Source organism: Ursus maritimus, unplaced genomic scaffold (genome assembly GCF_017311325.1).
Source record: "Ursus maritimus isolate PB19 unplaced genomic scaffold, ASM1731132v1 scaffold_11, whole genome shotgun sequence".
In the NCBI taxonomy this organism is placed as follows: Eukaryota; Metazoa; Chordata; class Mammalia; order Carnivora; family Ursidae; genus Ursus; species Ursus maritimus.
In genome coordinates this window covers 23,911,168-23,919,089 of record NW_024423453.1, presented here as the reverse complement: position 1 = coordinate 23,919,089, position 7,922 = coordinate 23,911,168, and the positions used below count along the sequence as shown (strand labels likewise).

At 31.6% G+C, this 7,922-nt stretch overlaps 1 pseudogene; it reads left to right on the top strand.

Annotated features, from left to right (window-relative positions):
* Positions 1-5,201: 5,201 nt before the first annotated feature.
* Positions 5,202-5,291, top strand: LOC121101935 (annotated as a pseudogene).
* Positions 5,292-7,922: the final 2,631 nt, after the last annotated feature.

Below are 7,922 nucleotides of genomic sequence, written 5' to 3'. Positions count from 1 at the left end.
TTCTCTGATTTTATTTTTTTTTCCTTTTTTAAAATAATATTTATTTTGTTATATTAGTCACCATACAGTATATCCCCAGTTCTTGATGCAATGTTCCATGATTCATTACTTGCATATAACACCCAGTGCACCATGCAATACGTGCCCTCCTTAATACCCATCACAGGCCTATCCCAATCCCACACCCCCCGCCCCTCTGAAGCCCTCAGTAAAACATTTCAAAAAATTTTTAAAAAGTACACAAATATATGTATATTTTCTGAGCTTGTCTATGTGAACAAGTCTCAGCATAGTTATGGACAAAGCAAACAAATATCTCTTAACATAATATGCAGCATGTGGTAAATTTATTATACTATGTTTTTGTCCAAATATAATTCAGCTACAATTTATAAAAATGCCAGTCTCTGTCATTGGTTCAGTGCTAGTTAATTTGACACTGGCATACTCATTTAAAAGAGATTGTTTCTCTAGCCTAAGCAATCAGTTCAAGCATGGACATGTGAAAATTGGTTCCGTAAAGTAGAAAAAAGCAAAAGCAAAGCAGAGATGATTGTGGTAGTCTTTGATGACTAGTTCAAATGTCTCCAAATGCCTGTAACCTAACCAGTATTTAATTTCATTTAAAGACTTAAAAAAATCATGGAGCCTAAAATAGACTTTATTATGGTCAATAAATTTAAGACAAATTGCAATTTCATCAGGATACAATTAGCATAAACATTAAGATATAGTAAGTTAAAAAGTAATATCAGATTAACAGAACTCCATCAGATTAATATCAGATAACTTTTTAAAAATTACAAATTAGAGAAGACTTTCCTGTGACAAACATATTGCAAGCACTAGTTCACTAACACTAAAGGATTTCTGAGCAATGTTCATGCCCGTATCACTTGAGATTAAGAAGCACAACATAGCTAATACTCAATAAATAATTATGAACTGACCAAATGACTAATTAGACTTCCAATTTTGGAATAAATTTTTCCTTTAAGAAGTGCTTTAGGGAGGGGCGCCTGGGTGGCACAGCGGTTAAGCATTTGCCTTCAGTTCAGGGCGTGATCCCAGCGTTATGGGATCGAGCCCCACATCAGGCTCCTCCGCTATGAGCCTGCTTCTTCCTCTCCCACCCCCCTGCTTGTGTTCCCTTTCTCGCTGGCTGTCTCTCTGTTGAATAAATAAATAAAATCTTAAAAAAAAAATTAAAAAAAAAGAAGTGCTTTAGGGAATGTAATATTTTCTAATTATTCTGGGGTGATGTGTGCCACCCATGTAAATATATCCTTTTTGATTTATATTTCACAAGAATGAAATATTAATAGTAATTATTGCTTTCATAATAAAAGTTAACCTACATCTTGATTAAGCATTCATTATCTTTTTTTGTGTAAAGATGTATTAAAATTTTATTAGGGTTTATCTATCTCTATCTTCCATGTTTTTATTCTTTATTTTTTTAATCTGTTTTTAAAACAAAATTAAATAATAAACAAGAAGTTCAACATTAGCATATTTATTTTCAACTTATTTATTTCTTTTAGTGAAATGCATGCTGTAAGGAAAGATCAATAGAGTGCTTTGCACCTATGTGTGTGCCCTGTGTGTGTGTGTGTTTGTTTTTAAAAAAAACCCTGTGATCATAATATGGAGGAACAGGAACTCTCCTATGTCATTGGTGGGAATACAAAACTATACAGCCACGTTGGAAGACAGTTTGGCAGTTTTCTACAAAGCTGAAAATACTCTTACCCTCTGATCCAGCAATTGCACTCCTTGATACTTGCACAGATGAGCTGAAAATTTACTTTCACAAAATAGTGTGCACGTAGATATTTACAGCAGCTTTATTCACAATTGTGAAAACTTGGAAGCAACCAAGATGTCTTTCAACAGGTGAATACATAAATAAATTGTAATATATTCATATAATGAAATGTCACTCAGCTCTGAAAAGAAATGAGCTATCAAACCACGTTAATATATAGAAGACCTGGAAGTGCATATTGCTGAGTGAAAGAAGCCAGTCTGAAAAGGCTACATACCATAATATTACAACTATATGACATTCTGGGGAAGAAACTACAAGAACAGTAAAAAGATCAGTGGTTGACAGTGAAACTATTCTATTTAATGCCATAATGGTGGACACGTCATTGTATTTTGCCAAACTCATAGAATATATAACACAAAATGTGAACCCTAATGTAAACTATGGACTTTGGGTAATCATGATATATCAATGTTGGTTCATCTATTGTAACAAATGTTTCACTCTAGTGGGGGATGTTGATAATGAGGGAAGCTATTCATGTGCAGGGACAGGGAATACATGGGAAATGTACCTTCCCTCTATTTTGCTGTGAATCTAAAATTACTGTAAAACATAAAGTTTATTAATTTTGGGAATAGTCTGTGATCAGAATTTTTTTTCTTAATTGCTAGAAATTCATGGGGTACCTGGGTGGCTCAGTCACTTCAGTGTCTGCCTTCAGCTCAGGTCATGATTTCAGGATCCTAGGATCCAGCTGCATAAAAAATTTATTTAAATAAATAAAATATTTGAAAATAAATTGTTAGAAATTCATTATTATTTTTTAAGCTTTTAAATTTTACTCATCTTACCCCATATTAGGAAATTTGTTAAGGTATGTTTGAGATGGTTATTTTTTTTTAAGGATTTTATTTATCTGATAGAGAGGAAGTGATAGAGCATGAGTTGGGGGTGGGGAGGGGCAGAGGAAGAGGGAGTGGGAGAAGCAGACTCCCTGCTGAGCATGGAGCCCTACATGGGGCTTGATCCCAGGACTCCCAGATCATGACCTGAGCTAAAGGCAGATGCTTAACCAGCTGAACCACTCAGGTGCCCTTATTTTTTTTTTTTTTTAATTCATCCTCTATCTGTTTTCTTGGTGTTGTATATTTAAGGTCATGATATTTATATAATGGAAGCTGATAAATTAAAAAAGGAACATCGATTTTATAATTCAACAAAACTTGATTTGAATACCAGCATTAGTTTAGTAGGCATATTATTGGTCATAACTATAATCTTTCCAACCATAATTAGCATAAAATAATACTAAATAAAAAAACCTTGTGGTTATCTTGTTGTTTTTCATATAGTATGCCCCTTTCCTTTAGGGGATATTTTAGCATGTGAAAAAAACATAAACCTTATTTTTGAAAAATAAAACAAAATATAAGCAAATTAATTTTGTTATGAATTTTCACTTAAAAATTACTCTTGGAGGGGCACCTGGGTGACTTAGTCAAGTGTCTGCCTTGGCTCAGGTCATGATCTCAGGGTCCTGGGATTGAGCCCTGCATAGGGCTCTGCACTCAGCCTGCTTCTTCCTCTCCCTCTGTCCCTCCCCTTGCTCATTCTCTCTCTGTGTCTCTCAAATAAAAATAAAAATCTATGGAAAAAATTTTTAAAAAAGAACTCTTGGCAGTGCGCCTGGGTAGTTCAGTTGGTTAAGCATCCAACTCTAGATTTTGGCTCAGATCATGATCTCAGGGTCATGGAATCGACGCCTGAGTCAGGCTCTGTGCTTAGTATGGAATCTGTTTAGTTTCTCTCCCTCTGCCCCAACCCCATGCTCGCTCTCTCTCCCTCTAAAATAAATAAATAAATCTTCAAAAAAAATTAATCTTGGAAAAATTTACATATCCTTTTGGTATATTGATGAATAACTTACTGTGGGGAGAGAATTTCTCATGGGCCTTTTGCATAGTTCTGCCTGACTTCAGAGTAAGAGACCTTGACCACTTAAACCTAGACAATCTTTGCCAGGATGTTGGCATTTTTTAAAATTTGATTTATTATTCCAAGATTCAACAGAAATTCCCTTGCATCTTTGGATATTTAATTATTTAATGTCCCACTAAATAATATCCTTGTTTTATCATCTTAATATAACTGTAAGATGCGAAACATTGTTATGCTTTCCACAGGAATTGCACAAATAACCGTTATAGTAATTTTAAAAATGCAGTTGTTTAAATCACTTTTATATACACAAAATCTTTTAAAAATATTTATAATCTCAAAAATTTGTTTTTGTTTTATAACTGAAGTAACATTGTGGACTTGAGTGAAAGAAGAGTTAATAGTATAATTTGAAACTTCTATGAAAATAACAAAACATAATTGCAATCTTCTGCATGATTAATAGGCTAGAATTTCATTTTTAATTTCATCATGCAGTATGCTAACTATGGTCTTTTGGTTAAATAAATTTAATTTCCTAGGAGATCAAGCTACTACTACGTGTATGCAGTATCTGAATACCTCATATTATTATTTTTAATTTCATATCTACTGAATTTGATTAATGATTTACTCTGATTAATTTTATTTTCAAAAGACCCAGCTGAAAAACTTTATTTTATTAAATATCACTGCTTGAACAGAACAGAGTAACGATGAGCTTCTATGCTAACAGTGTTTTGATGTATAAACTACAAAAGTGAAAATACAACTTGATGATTTTCGTATTATTGCCCATAGTCTTAGGAATTTTTTAAATTACGGTAATATGGAATAGATTCTAAATAAAAAGAAAAAAAAATGATCTGGAGAAAGGTTTACATAGACATTTCGACCAAGGACATAAAAGTGCAATTCTGAAGAAAATTTTGACACAAGCTATAGTACTCAACACGTTAAAGCTAATTCAATCTATTTCAATCTATCTTTCGTAAAATCCAGGCAGAGGGGATCTGTATATTTTAGTTATATGCATTATGCCATTTTTGGAAAAGTTACTGCTAGACTAGACTAGTTGAATTTCTGAGTGATAGTCTATTTCTCCACAAATCTCTGTATATTTCAACACATTTTGGAATTGATTGGAAACTAATAAAATATTAATATAAATAGCGTTGAAGTTAGTACTAAGCACATACCTACTATACATGCGTAAATATAGATACACACATACTACACATTTGCATATTGTTTATATATATCATACATACATACACATTCACATGCTTGTTGGATAAAGTTATTCATTAGTTCATCCTCATTGCTATAGCAATGAGCAAAAACACAAAAACCCTTGCACTGATTAAGCTTATATGTAATTATATGGATAAGCAAGTAAGTATTCCCAGAACCAGAAGAATGATCAAAATGTAATTATGATTAGCCCCAATTAACAGCTATAAATCATAGAAATAAAATGTCTTTGTTCTTGCTTTGGCAGCACATATACCACAATTGAAATGACACAGAGAAAATAAGCATGCCCCAATGCAAGGCTGACAAGCAAATTCACATTTTTCGATATTAAGAAAAAAAAAACGTTAACTGTGTGAGGTGATAGATGTTTTCATTAGCTGATTGTAGCAACCATTTCACAATGCTTATATATACCAAAATATCATGTTGTATGCCTTAAATGTATATTCAATTTTTATTTTTCAATTATACCTCAATAGAAATGAGAAAAAAATTTTTTACTTTTACTGGTACCACTACTCACTCTGCTGCAACAAAGATGGCACACCAACATTTATATAGTTTCATTTACTATGCTCTTTTACATATGTTATCATGCTTCATATTTACAATAACCCGATTAGGTGTGTATTGTTATCATTGTTTTATTGATAAGAAAATCAAGGCTCAGAGCTTAATTAACTAGATCAGTGTCTGATATCTATTTTTTTTTTTAATTTATTTGACAGAGAGAGAGACAGCCAGCGAGAGAGGGAACCCAAGCAGGGGGAGTGGGAGAGGAAGAAGCAGGCTCCTAGTGGAGGAGCCTGATGTGGGGCTCAATCCCATAATGCCGGGATCACGCCCTGAGCTGAAGGCAGACGCTTAACGACTGCGCCACCCAGGCGCCCCCAGTGTCTGATATCTAGAAGAAGGTAACGGGAATAGTAATAAATATAAAGAGCAATGTCTATATATAAGACAATTAGTTCAAAAGACATGTTGTATTAGGATATGTCAGGTGATGGAAATATAAATACAGATATGACTTTAAGACCTATCTTCTAGGTATATATGAAAACAATAGTTACGATGTAATATAATAAATGGTAAATTATACATATTTGCAAGGTAAATGGAAATGACGCTTATTGCCAAGTCCTAAAATAAACTTTAAAAAATAATGATTACATTAGTTATTTCAACATTGGTTATTGTACATAGTTATATATAGGTGAAATGATAGAATAAGTAGGTATAGACCAACTGTCAGAGCAATAGAGAAAGAGAGAAATATGTCACTAGTTCTAAATTCAAGTTATTACAAATGATTACATGTAATAAAAACTAAAACTCTGTACAAAATAATGAAATAAAAATAGATCAACTCTTTTTTTTTTTTTTCCGGGGAGGACTTTAATCTTATGTAGAAGTTTACAAAGATAAGAAGAGTCACCATTCTCATCAAAACTTGAAGGATAGCTGCTAAGTACACTTGGGTTAAATAATTTTCTTTTTGGGTTAAATTGTTTTCCTTTTTGTTTTTGTTTTTACAGTCTTTTAGTTTCTCCAAAATGACAGCTCTTTTCAAAGGTCAGTAATTAGAATAACAGGATTAAATAGCCAAATCCTTGAGTAACCAACAACATGAAATAGAAATGCCCACTACAATGAAATAACTAACAGTGAAGAAAATAAAATTATGAAAATACATATACAATAAATTATAGAATATATTTAATTAATATCAGGAGAGAGACATGATAAAACATTTTGACTTAAATTAACAAAAGTCTAAAAAAAAATTTGCTTTTGAGAAAGTACAATTGGTTAATACGACTTCCAGGTTGAAAAACAATTGTATATTAACTGAACAAAATGTCTGGATGCAAACATTAAAAAAACATAGATATAGACAAATAGATGTTAGATAGATGACAAAGAGATAGATGGGGGATGGGAATGGGGGAAATGCTCAATTATGTGAAGGATAGACATAGAAAGTTAAACACTCACATACTTGGGGTTGTAAAAGTCAAACGTTTTAGATTTATTTTAAGAACCTGAAAAAAGAAACAAAAATGGAATAATAAATATATGCATAGTGATTAAGAGTATGGTGAAAGTCAACAAATAAAGCTAAGAGTCAGTTAGTTTGTTGAAAGATTAAAAAAAAAATTGACAAACCTTTATGATGGATGTCAACTAAACTTGTGTAATTATTTCCAAAATATACACCTATCAAATCATTATGTTGTATATCATAAACAAATACAGTGTTACATATCAATTAAATCTCAATAAAAAGCAAATAAAATCACAAAACACTGGAAAAATTGTTTTGAACTTTAAGAGAAAGAATATCAAATATCAGGAATAAAAAATGAAAAGTAATTATACACCAGGTACCAACCTTTTTTCCTTAAAGGATCAGATGGTAAATATTTTAGGCTTCTTGTTGTAATTACTGAACTTCTTTAAACTACTCAAATTCCTTTGCTATAGTGGCATAAAAATAGTTATAGACCATATGTAAATGAATGAACATGACTGTGTTCCAGAACACTTTATTTATAAAAACTGACTCACAGGCCACAATTTGTTGACTACAGTTTTTTTGTTGTTGTTGGTTTTTTTTTTTTTTGAAGAGAATTCAAGACTGATGTAATATTGCATGTCAACTATACTCAAATAAACAACATTTTAAAAAATTAAGAAAATTTTAAAAATAAAAAGAATTCAAGATTTATTTTTAAGAAATATATAATGCAAAATCTTATAGACGAAATACTTTTGTAGATAAAATACACATTCAAAAGATAAATCAGGGTATATTAATACTTTTAGCTCAATAAGTTTGAAATGTATTTCAAATACATAATTGCCTAGAACATGTGTTTTTCCAAAAGTAGCTTAAAGTAAAATACAAAACCAGAATTGTCCTATAACAAATCCATTTACTCAGTAGTCAAAG